The 13373-nt window shown below is 35.4% G+C and overlaps 1 pseudogene; it reads right to left on the bottom strand.

Annotated features, from left to right (window-relative positions):
• Nucleotides 1-1825: 1825 nt before the first annotated feature.
• Nucleotides 1826-10875, bottom strand: LOC132169283 (ankyrin repeat-containing protein NPR4-like; annotated as a pseudogene).
• Between the last annotated feature and the right edge of the window lie 2498 nt (nt 10876-13373).

Raw genomic sequence — 13373 nt, 5'->3', positions numbered from 1 at the left:
AAGGACCCAAATCTGGACGAATCCTATTCTGATTTCTGACTTCTATTTTTATTGGGAGACAGACCTCCAAATTATCAAGGTTTAATAGGGTTTCTATGAATTCGCTAAGCCTATAAATAGACTTCTTTGCATTCAAGAAAATATATAGAATTCTAGATAGCAAAATTCTACAGTTTTTCTCTTTCTAATTTAGGTTTTCTTTAGATTTAGGTTTTATGTGGAGCTAAATTCCCAACTAAGGTTGGGGATGAAGCATCACCGATAAAGAATCAATACTTTCATGTAAGTCTTTATTTATCTGATTTTATTGAGTTTAATATTTTAATTGTTTTACTTCTTTTCAATATGTGGCATGATTCTTGGATATCTTGTTGTGATTCAAGCATACACTTGATGATTTAAGATAATTTCACATAATTGATTACTTGATTTTATTTACCTAAATAATTGGATATCCCTTGTGATTTGGTCTACGGATACATTTGGTGTTTCAATTAAGATTAGATATCTTTTGTGATTTATGGATACATTTGATAATTTAATTGATATTGGATTTCTCTTGTGATTTGTGCAATTAATAAATATATGGGATGATTTGATTAATTGTTTGAAGCATAGTAAAACATATCTAAGATTTTAATTATGAAAACTTCAAATCAATATTGATAAACATGAAAGTAAGTTGTTATGATTCGGTGAGTGTGAATTCTCAAACCTTAGTATTTTATCTCTTAGTTTATTTTAATTAGTTTATGTTTGTCTTTAATTTCAAAAATCAAAATTTTAAACCTTTTTGGAACTAGGTTAGGATTTAATTAGTTTAGATTTAAATTGTTTTTTCAAAAATACAATTCTCTGTGGGTTCAACCTCGCACTTGCAATCCATTAAACTACAATCAATTCGTGCACTTGCGAGTTAAATAAATTTGCACAACATATTCTATGAAGTAAATTTTATATTCTCAGACACCTAGATAAATAAGTATGTATCATGATATATTTAGGAGTTTCAAACTATTATGGTTTATCAAATCAGTGTATAATATATATTTTATATTGTGTGAATTAAGACATTCTTATAATTAAATAAATAACATTGCAGCACATAGCCTTTCCAAATGGAGCTCATCTTTTCCAAATTTCCAGTTGTATTGTCACAAAAGCTTAAGTTTATTAAGTCATAAACTTATAAAGTTACTTTTTCATGTGTGAAACACCTCGGTATTTTACATATTAGCAAGTTATTTGGACTATTGGGATGAACTTTTAGTTGGGATGTGATGTAGCGTGACTTAGTGTGTTGCAACGAAAAACAACAATAAAGTAGTGGATAACTAATTCTAGATCTTGAGTCTATCAATAATCTAAGAATTCTTCTAAAAGCAATAGATACTCTCTAAAGTTTAAAGGAAAAAAGGAATAAACTCAACTCTGAATATTCTCATTAATCAAAATCAATAATAATCAATAACTGTCTTTCTCTGGAGTCTATAAGCATGTATTTATAGCCAAAAACCTTAAACCTAATAAAATATGACATAAATACCCCCAAAACCTTAAACCTAATAAAATAACGAAATAAAGACTCTTAAAACCCTAACCCTAATAAAATAACAGCATAAAGTCGGTTTAGAAAATAAAACAAACTGACGGCTACGTAATCTGCATCATTCTCCCCTTGTTGGAGAGAATTCGTCTTCGAATTCGGTCGGTTCTTTCCACGGTCCTTCGGATGCCCTATCAACTCGTTTCACTCTCCCTTCCTCAAGATTAAGGCAAGGCAACACCTCAAAATAAACGTGTTGCTTCTCATCATCGAAATACCTTAATGGTTATCATGAAAGCCCCACACACCACTTGGCAATACTTCAGATTTGCCGTTCTTCTCTCGTTCCTTCTCCCTTTCAGTATAATCAACCCCTTCATCATTATAATTAGACACTTCACCTGAAAAGTCTTCATCAACCTCTTCATAATTGTCGATGTCACCTATGGGCTCTTCCTCTTCCAATTGATCATCTTCGGGATAGAGGCCGCCAAATATAGGAGAAAGACCATCTTCTTTGTACTCTCCCTCTTGGTCATCTTCATAGGGGTAGAGGCCGCCAAATATAGGAGAAAAATCATCTTCCTTGTACTCTCCCTCTTGGTCATCTTCATCGGGGTAGAGGCGGCCAAGCGTGGGTCGGATGCCAATGATCCTTCAATCAGTTCTTCCTCATTGACATTGTCATTATAGGTTGGTGGGAAATCCCAATCCACAAATCCTTGCGAAGGATCTATAACATCTTCATGTCTAAACTGTTCATCAATGAATACAGATTCTTGAAACTCTTCACCCACATATTCTTTTTCCTCCTCCACAGAATATGGATTCGGTTTGTGGATTTGTGGTTGGCAAGTAGGGGTCCAATTGGCCTGTCGTGGACTCTTCGCCTCACTCCATGTTTCCCTACATACCTCTTTTTTGTAGGAACTTTCTATTTTCTTTATCACAGCCATAGACCATTGTCTCCAATTTTGTGACTTTTGACCCATAGTATAACTATGCGGTAAGAAAGCGACTTAATATATTTCAATAGTTTCTCCTAACTATCGATCTTCAATTTGCCTTCCCGCTTCCTAGTTTTCTTCAGTTGTTGTCACCATACACCAACTCTTCCCCGGAATGTATGTACCACCAAAGAGACTTGTTGTTCATCGGGCACCCCGTTGAATTCAAAAACCTCTTCAACGGCCAACACCCAATCCAAAAATTTGTCGAGTTCTAAATCCCCATCAAATTTCAAAATTTTGAGTTCGAATCTATTTACCCGCCGATTGGCATGAGCTTGCGCAAGGTGCTGATGTCCGTGCGTTCGGCGCTCCGCAAATGGGTTTCTAGATCCGTTCCCATGTTGACCACACAAGTTGGATAATTGGGTAGTAAGGTCTTCAATTTGATCCCTCATAGCCCTAAATTGATCCTTCGTGTGTTGCCAATGTTTAGCGATAGATTTGCCTTCCACCTCCCCGAATCGCGGTCTTGGTTGGCGACGACAACCGTTCGGCCCATTACTCATGTGCCGCAAGCGAATTGCTGGTTGCTCCTTACATGCTGTCTCCGTTCGAACGTGCACCTTGTTCATGTCTGCAAAACAGTCCCTCCTCCCTATTCATGAAAAGTAATTGAGCTCTCATACCAACTGATACAGCGTGACTTGGTGAGTTGTAGCGAAGAACAACAATAAAGCAGCGGATAACTAATTCTAGATTTCGAGTCTATCAATGATCTAAGAATTTTTTAAAAAATAATAGATACTCTCTAAAGTTTAAAGGAAAAGAAGAATAAACTCAACTCTGAGTATTCTCATTAATCAAAATCAATAATATTCAACAAATGTCTTTCTCTAGAGGCTATAAGCATATCTTTATAGCCAAAAACCATAAACCTAATAAAATATGATATAAATACCCCCAAAACCCTAAACCTAATAAAATAACGAAATAAACTCTTAAAACCTAAACCCTAATCAAATAACAATATAAAGTCGGTTTAGAAAATAAAACAAACTAATGCCTACATAATCTGCATCAAGATTTCATTAGAGCATGTTAAGTAATGAAACCTTGTGGACATTAAGCAATTGCCTCTTTCTTGGGTTATGAATTCTAGTTTCATATAATTTTACCTGTGTGTAAATTGAGTTTATCTCAATAAATCCACAGTTCTATTGTATGCAAGAACTAATTTTAAGGAGTACCCCAAATGAACCATTTTACAAACGATCATTTTTCTTTCATACTAGTGAAATATTAGAAGTATAATTCTTGATGCCTCATAGATGTAGACAATCTCCTCGAAAGATATTCAATTCTCTATGATTTAATTATTGAATTTTCTTACACCTTTATTTTCTTCTGTATGTGTTAATATTAAAAGACAGGGATATATAGTATGAATCAATTGATAATTGGAAGTGATGAAAGGACATGCAAAGGAACACAACAGAAGATAAAGATAAATCCACTTTGAAGACAGTCTTACCTATCAGCTCACTGTGAGTTTACATAGAAAAGTATAATGCAAAATAAAAATATAAATGATAGTAGTTCTAATCAATACAGAACAAGTTGAAGTCTTGATGCATGGAAATGATTCAGAAAAACATCAATTCAAAGTCTTCCTTTGTTCAATTCTTTCTTCAACCTTCCTTGTTTAAAACCTCTTGACTCCCTCTTAACGTCTTCCTCTTTGCTTGACTTCAATTTCAGATTTCCTGCAGATGACCTGCCGAACCAACATATTCCGCTAAAATAGCGTACGTTTATTTGACTGAAAAAGAAACCTAGACCAATATGTTGAGCAGATAATATCAACCCAAAGTTGATAATGTAGCTTAACAAATAAAGTAACCGGGACACTAGCTGAAACAATTATAACAATTGGAAGCCATGCCGTTTCGCTGTAATAAACCAAAAAGCATGTTGCACTAAAAGCTACAACCATGCTTGCTATAGAGATGAAGAGTGTTGTAAGTCCAAACAATAACCTTGCTGGTAATAACTCAAGGAAATCCTCTTCGCATAACGTGAAGTGAGAATTGACAAAAATATTAGTATCGAAGTCGAAGAGGAGACCAGTGCAATTGCATCTCATATAAAGAACACCAAAAACCACTTACTTTTCAAAAAAATAGGTGATCCTATTTCTTGGTTGTTGCCACCTGGCACAGTAAAAGCTGCAGCAAAGACCACTGTGGCAATCAATGCCGCCACAAGCATGCAATAGTTTGCAGTGTCTTTCATCCATTTTTCACCTTGTTCTTTTAACTTTTCATGTTCCTTTATGAATAATTGCCAAGGTGTATCTGCAGGTTTACCTCTTCTATCTTTATTCAACAGCTTTTTGTATGAAGGAGGCACAATCTTTTCTATCTCCTACAATGATCGAGACATAAATCATTGACAAGTGAAAGTGCAATCAAAAGAAAAATAAATTTAAATCATATAATTACACCCACCTTAAACCACAGTAACTCCCGTTGCATTTGAAGGGCTGCTCCTGATATGATATTTAGTCGCTCTAAAGGAGCCAATCGCCCAGCTAAGTGAAGCATGTTGTTATCGCCTGTGTCAGTATATTGTGCAATGATACCCTTGATAGCACCTATCTCATATATTAGATTGAACACATTTTCTTGCCGAAGTTTAACAGCAACATGAAATATACTTCGGTTTTTCTCATCTACTTTCCATATGAGATCAGGATAAGCACGTATAAGTATAATTAGATAATCAACATTCCCTAATTCTGCAGCTTCAAAAAGTAAAGTTGAATGCTTGACAAGTAGGTCTGAGAACTGGTCGTTTGGCAATACTAGAACCTCACTCCAAAGAAGTTTAACCAATTCATCGTGAGCTAATGTTTGCATCAAAGCTTTGTTAGATATCCCTTTGAACCCTGTGAAAAAAAAACAAAAAAAAAAAAAAAAAAAAAAAACCTGTTGAAATATCATTTGGTAAGAAAGTTATTTCAATTTGATAGTTAATAAAGATGAGGACCTAGCTAAGTGATTATTTTACCAAAATTCCAAGAAAGACATTATATATATTTAAACTTGAGGAAATTATGTCACCATTCGTTTGTACTTTTTCACATGCTGATCACTCTTCAAGTTGATAAATTGAAGACGCGCGTGTTACCAGCATTTGTAAATCGAGACCTTCGCTAACTTTCACGTCTATATATAAAGCTATAATTATGTCCTTTTGTTAAAAAATTTCAAAAAACATTTAGAAAAAGAGTTGACGTCCACCTCAACCTTGAGTGGACATGTATGCATGTATGCTTTACCCTCCATGAGGAGTTTTGGTCACAGAGGCCCAGTGAGAAATGAGTCGCTTGTCTCAAATTTGTAATTTGTTAGATTACAAATTTATCAAAAATTATGAAAGCATGAGGGTGGTGACATCATTTCCCTTAAAGTTATAAAAGAAAAAGAAAAACAAAGATTTTGTTGTGAACTTGTTGGTCCCGAATACGTTTTGATGCATATCAAATGCCACAAGCTCCATTCTTAATGCTAATGATCTAGCATTTCATGCTGATATAGGTTTGAGTAACAGAAATATATATAGGTATTTATGTTTTTTAAAAAAAACGTTACTTACAATGCACTTTATGTGTATATAGGAAAGAGTTACAAAATTAATATTATAATAGATCGAGACATATCAAATGTAAAATGATTTATTTCATTAGAGTTTCCCATAGCTTAGGAAATAAATATCTATCACCTAAGGTCTGATGTGATTAAGTAAGACTACTTTCTCATTTAAGTGGATTTGAGTAAAATTGTCACGATGCGATTAGTGCATGTAATAATTATGAAAATAACTAGTTGGGAATGTTATATATATATATATATATATATATATATGAGCAAGTGATGATAGTTTGTGCTGGAGGCAAACTAACAAGAGTTTGAACATCTTTCCCATAGAGAAAGCTGACTTCTGTCGTCGCCGGGTGCAAATGGTTTTCTGGCCAACTCTTGCAACGCTATCTCCTTGAACCTATCCTCCATGGTTGCTAATGTAAGATCCTTTTTCAGAATTTTCAATGCTACATCTGTCAATTCAAAAAATAAAAAAATAAATAAATTGAGGTCAGTAATAATATTGCACTAGAAAGTAGAAACCACTCTATCCAACTTGTCTAACTTCCTAACACTCACTGTCAAAGTATATAGGACGTAAAATGATGAACGATATATATGCGTTTCATGTCCAATTGAAATTTCAATAAATAGATTAAATTATAAACTAATTGGCTCAAACTCCCAATTGGTGAGAAGTAGGACATACCATACATATCAATAGAAATAGTGGCGACAAGGATATCAATGCGATCATCAGCAGTCAAGTCATCAAAAGGAGTCACGTCGTATAGATACAACACCATGTTTCTATGTCCGTTCAATGCTGCCATGTAAAGTGGTGTCTTTCCAAGGCTACCACGGACTAATGGCAATTTCTTGTTCACTTCCACCATCTCCTTTGCAATTAACACGATTCCTGATAAAGCAGCAAAGCAAAGGGCTGTGTTTCCAGCTTTATTTGGTAATGCTATTTCGTCCGGAGTCATACATTTGACTAGTTCTTTCACAAAAGTGTCACGTTCTGCTGCCACTGCAATGTGAAGAGCTATCTCATTCCCTTCTGTTATGGGACGACCAAAGACATCTGGATATTTCTCAACTAGTGTCTTAGCAACTTGCCAATCGCCTTTTAGGGCAGCTTGATAGAGGGGAACGGAAGTGTTAAGGTATTGAAATCTTATTGTCCCTGAAAATTTTGAAGCAGTAGAGGTATATGAACTATACTATTTTGGTGATTGATCATACCATTTAGATACTAGAAGATAAAAATATCTAATTATAAGGCGGAAAATGAAATGTTTCTTCTTCTTTTTTTCTCCATGTTTCTTCTTCTTTTGTGTGTGCGTCATTCTTTCTTTTCTTTTTTTTTTTCTTGTTTTTTTTTGGCGGTTTCTCTTGGCCTATGTATAAAAAAAATTAATAATAATAATAATAATAATAACCTAGGAGTACTAAGAACCCGTTTGGTTTGCGGAATAAACCCTTAGAATTGAATGGTTATTTTATAGGAATAGCCATTCTTTTGTTTGGTATCAGTTTATTCTTGAGAATAGTTATTCACATGGAAATGACTAATCACATACATATAGGATTAACTATTCCTCTAAAAAATTAGAAGAATAGTTATTCCTTATAGAATGGAATAGATTTTTCAAAAAAACCCCTTATAATTTTTTTATTTTATTTTAAACTTAATATATATTATATATACATGGAAATTAAAGGGGGTGGCCAGCCACCCCCACAAAAGAGGCGGGGGTGGTGCGACTACCCCCAGCCAGTTCTGTGGGTGGCCGACCACCCCCCTATTTTTTAGGTTTTTTAAATTATTATTTTTTTCTAGTATGAATTGAAAAAATAAAATAAAATAATGTGGGGTTTTTAGTAATTTTGATTCAATTTCAATTAGACCATATGTATTATTACCAAACTAATTAAAAAATTGGAATAATTATTCAATTCCAACCTCTTCTATTCCGAGTAATACCTATTCCTTTTCCTAATGGAATACCTATTCTGCAAACCAAACGGGGCCTAAATCTTTTACTAAGAGATATATACTAAGATAATGTGGAGTTTATTCATTGAAAATGATTAAAACAATTAATAAAGAAAAATGCTATGGCTACCAATGAATAAGCTTCATATCATCTTGATACTTATCTCTTAATAAAAAAATTAGTAAGATTAAAAATGCTTACAGAACATTTTAGCAAAATTCACACTGCAGTGTTTGCCAGATGGAATGGAATGCATACCATAAAACAAAGAAATTCATAACACTTGTCCCTAAGACTAAGATATTGACAACAAAGAATGAGAGAGCACTCACTCGCATCAGGTGCATTTACAACTTGATGGATATTTTGTCCACTAGGACTAGAAACCCTTTGAGGACTACTCATGTCTCACTCCTTGCAATTGTCACCTTTGAGTACTGCTGGTCTTCTTTCTTGAGGTTCTTTACTTGAAAGCGCCCTCTTGGACTTTTAAGTTCTTCTTTTGTAAGAAATAAAACAGATAGAAAACATATGATCAATACATAATTAATATGGTACTGTGTACGTGTATAGAATATTTATATAAATGAGCAGATGACCACGAGCAGCTATTAACATAAATAAGTTATTCATTTGGAAATCATTTAAGTTTATGGGTAATGATAATTTATCATGGTTGTATACTTGTATTAAAATATCAAAGACCTGCAAAATGAAGGCCCATGTGCTTGGTGTTTTAATTAGAGAGATATCTATAACAACAAAAATATTTATATTTGTGGAAAAAAGTGACATACCAACACCTTTAGGCTTTAGATATGTTTAGTTAGATATGCTTAATTAGAGAGAGAGAGCATAACTTTTTCACGTGGGAGGAGGAAGAGTATCCAGCAAAAGGAATCCCTCTTCACATGGGCTCTGACTCATCACATGAGATTAGGGATGTCAAAAATTACCAGAAAACCGGAAACCAGGAAACCGGAGTCCCGGTTCCGGCTCCGGTTTGAAAAAATCCAAAAACCAGGTACCCCGATTCCGGTACCCGGTTCCATTTTATTTAATAATATATATATATATATATACACACTTAGGTTTAGGTTTAGGGTATTTTAAAAAATTAAATTTTTTATTTCTAAGGCCCAAATAGGCAAAAACATTGATTTTTTAGGATTTTTGGACTTTTTTAGGTTTATTTTTTAATTATTTGGAACAATCACAACAAAGTCCCTTTAATTTAGATAAAAAGACTAATAAATTTTTTAAAAAATGGGCCAACTTATGAAAAAAGAAAAAGAAAAAAAAGGGCTTTATTTTAATCCCAATACCTAAAATAAGCCAAAAAGCCCAATACTTAAAATAAGCCCAAAAACCAATTTTTTTTAAAAAAAAGGGGTTACCGGACCGGGTAAAACCGGAACCGGCCGGTAACCGGGACCGGGGTCCCGGTTCCAGTTCTGGTTTCTCAAAACCGAGAACCCGGTTCTGGTTCCTGGTTTTGGCCAAAAACTGAGAAACCGGACTGGGTTCACACCCTTACGTGAGATATTGCAAAAATTAAAGAAAAAGGGGTTACTTTTGCTCCACCCCTTCTGTTTGATAACTGCTGGGACTACTGCCTGATGTCGGCCAAAGGTACATACAGCGACTTGTTTGAGCGAGAGTTTCTTCCCTGGTTTATGAATGTCCGGGCGACACCTCCACCATCAGAGAGAGCTTTTTATTTAAGAACAAAGGGAATCAAAGAGAGGCGAGGAAGAAAAACAAAGGCAAGGGATATGGAGGAAGATAAATCAACGGTAAGCAAGATAAATGATGATGATTATTATTATTATTATTTTTCGATAATAACCGCTCTTGTAGAGCTTCCTCAAGGCACTGCCAGTGTGGGCTGTGGGCTAAGCCCACACTGACGGTGCTGCCACCAAAAGAAGGGAAAACCAAGTTTAGAATAAAGGCGTCACCCAATTTTCTCCGATACCAGGTAAAGGTTTAGATCATCTCTGTTTTGGTTACATTTCCTAGAGCATAGTGGTTCTTATATTTATAACCACAAGAGCTAGAATAATCTCTATAGAAGAGATTCGCGAGAATTACCTAGGCAGAGAAACACTTCAAGCAAGTTACATGTGGAATTGACAGGACTTCTATCTTGGGCTGTCATAGAACACGGCTGTGCATAGCTGTAATTGTTACTGAATGGAGTCTATGGAGAGGCAACTGAGTTGCTGCTGTGCGAAGCAGGAAAGGATCCACAAAAGCTGGAAGAGGTGCGACTGTTCAAAGAAAACATGGAGACTTGTTTTCTGTGAATGGGTGAGCATTCAATCATGGAAGTAGCTTGAATCATGGGAGTTGGGCTGCTGTTGAGGGGTAAATTATGGAGCTGTTGTCTTCTATATGGTTAATGAGATTAGCAGCGTTTGGATCGAGGGAGAGGCTTTGACTTTGATCCTACTGAGAACAAGCTTGTCTTTAGAGTATTCTGGTTTGGGAATTCCATTGGGAAGCTTGTCTTTAGAGTATTCTGGTTTGGGAATTCCATTGGGAAGCTTGTCTTTAGATGGAGGAGGAGTGCAGCCCATAGAAACAACGTCCTCAAGGATGTCTTCAAACCGTGATTTCCAACCTAAATAGATGCTGCGATCCATAGGGTTGTTGAAGAGGTGTGAAATATTAAATGAGATGGGAAGGGTAGTGGAAGTAGAAGAAGACGAAGCAGAAACAGAGGACATTTGAATTTTTGTTGGGTTGACCGTATTTTGGAGAGAAGGTTGATTTGGTTGAGACAGACGGTCCAGCTTGTGTTCTGTAGCACACATGCTGGTAAAATATTTAACGGCCCAGATGCTGTAAAATATTTAACAGTCCAGATGTAACCAAAGCGAACTTTGTTAGGTTTAACTTCACTTTAAATCTTAGACAAGCCCAAAAAGCGATAGGGAATGGAGAGTGAATGAGAGGAGGCTATCCAACTGGTGAAGACCGGCGGTAGGGACGGTGGAGATGAGTAATACGACGGATCTATACCCTCAAGTATTCTCTTAAGAGTCTGTCCTTGTTTTTGTGTACAAAACAGAAAGGTATCATGAATTCACCTCGTTGATCAAGCTCTTTAAGAAAGAATTCGTACATATTACACAATTTAGAGGATGATCTATACTTTTATTTCAATTTTCTCCCACCAACGATTTCTCATGGGGTTTAGATCCACCAGACCCCGGAGGCTACCAGACTTTCTCTAGAGCGTGAATCTGTCTGTCTGTCTAATTCCAGTATAGAGCACAACGCTTTGGCTTAAAAAATAATAATAATAATAAATAAAAATAAAAGAATAAAAAAATTTCTCTAGTTACATCTGCGCTGTTAAATATTTTTACACCATCTGGGCCATTAAATATTTTACTACAGCACACAAGCCGGACCATAGGCAGAATGTGTCTTTGTGCAGAAGAGAAGGAATGAAGGTCTCAAGTGTTTGATGAAAGGTTACAGAGATGCAGTGTGTATAAAACAGAGAGGCCACGTTGGTCTTTCAAGCTCTGATACTATGTAAGAAAAAAAAAAAAAAGAGAAAGGCTGAAAACCTACATGGGGTGTATCGAATATTCCATTATTTATAGATAAATTACAACATCAAACTTAATACAAAAGATCTTAAGAAAATATGTATCATCATTGATAGGGAGACAATCATGGGATTGTAATTGAGGAGAGGATTATGGGATTGGGATTTATGATTATGGTTTTGGAGAAAATTTGGTGATTATGTTTTATTCCCTTCATTTAGATGGACACTGGCACTGCACTAAGCCATCCCTCACACAAATTATCAATTTTTTTTTTCTTCATAAAGTTTTCTTAATGAAATTTGTGAAGCAGTAAATTAGTGTATAGGAGCCACCATGACAAAAATAAAAAGCTTATGTTTTATGAATTGAAAAAAAAAAAAAAAAAAAATCCCAAATGTATTTTTTTGAATTGAAAAAAAAAAAAAAAAAAAAGCCCCATAGATACAAAGCACTTGCCTTTGACATTATGCAACAACTATTATGTAGAAGATATATATTGTAGGAAGTTGACAACACTTACTTTCAGAATTCTAGGGCCGTTGCAATTATGCTTCAGAGTCTGCTGGGCAGTCAAAAGAAACGGAGTTTTTGAAACTACACCTTGCTGGAGCGTTTGGCTACAATGTCCACCAGATTTATAAAACAATCTTCACCATTATGTAGTGAGAAACATAAATAAAAGACTTAAAAGTTAGTCAAGTTCTAAATGGACGTCGTTTTATGGCGGAAACGTTTTTAAGTCTTCCACTAGTACTGAAGTGGTCTCTTTTGTCAGCTGCCTCTTTTGTTGTCTTGCGGATCATTGTCGGATATGCTAGCTAGATTCCCACACTTAAAATATATATATATATATATATTGTAGGTTGCTAGCGAGATTCCCACACTTATATATATATATATATATATAAACGTACGACTGATTGTAGAGGCTACAATTAGAAAGATAAACGTACAACCCAGAACACAAGAGATGAACTGAAATAGTAAAAAATTAAAAATGCACGAAAATTCAGACAATAATAGATATAGGCCAAACAAAAGGGAACAATGTCCTTAATTAGCAACATTTCACCGCAAGTCTTAACCATAGCCCATTAGAGATTCTTGCGATGGAGAGAGTGAGAGGGAAAGTTGCGAGTAGAATTGATTATAGCAGTCCAATAGGTGGAATTGTGAATGCAGCTAAAAGGACTCATTTTTGTTTTGGATTCAAATCAGATTCGAAATGAGCTGAGAATATCAAAAAATATCCCAGCTCAACACGGTCAAGAGGTTTGAAGAGAGACACAAATCTCGAAAGGCCTTTCGATCCTTTTTTAAACCCTACAGTAAAAAGACCCCCCCGTATGATCTAGAAGACAAAGAACACCAAGGCTAGTGTATAGAAAGGCCCAACTTTGCTTCTTGGAGCCTCCAAAGATCAAAGGAAAACACCATGAGACATGAGTGGTGATCCGGTTGTGAAATGCTGGAGGAGGTGGAGATTTGCCCGAAAAACAACAAAAGAAGACGACGGTGCATGCGTGCCCACTGCCCAGTGATGGGTGGGAACACATGCAACAGCAAGAAAATTGACGAGTAGTGGAAGAGGAACTGCTGAAAGAGGTGGTGGGTGCATGGGTGGGAGAATATGACACTACCCAAAAAAAAAAAAAAAAAAA

Source organism: Corylus avellana, chromosome ca2 (assembly GCF_901000735.1).
Source record: "Corylus avellana chromosome ca2, CavTom2PMs-1.0".
NCBI lineage: Eukaryota > Viridiplantae > Streptophyta > Magnoliopsida > Fagales > Betulaceae > Corylus > Corylus avellana.
The sequence above is the reverse complement of the archived record's forward strand: the minus strand, read 5'-3'. Positions and strand labels throughout refer to the sequence as shown.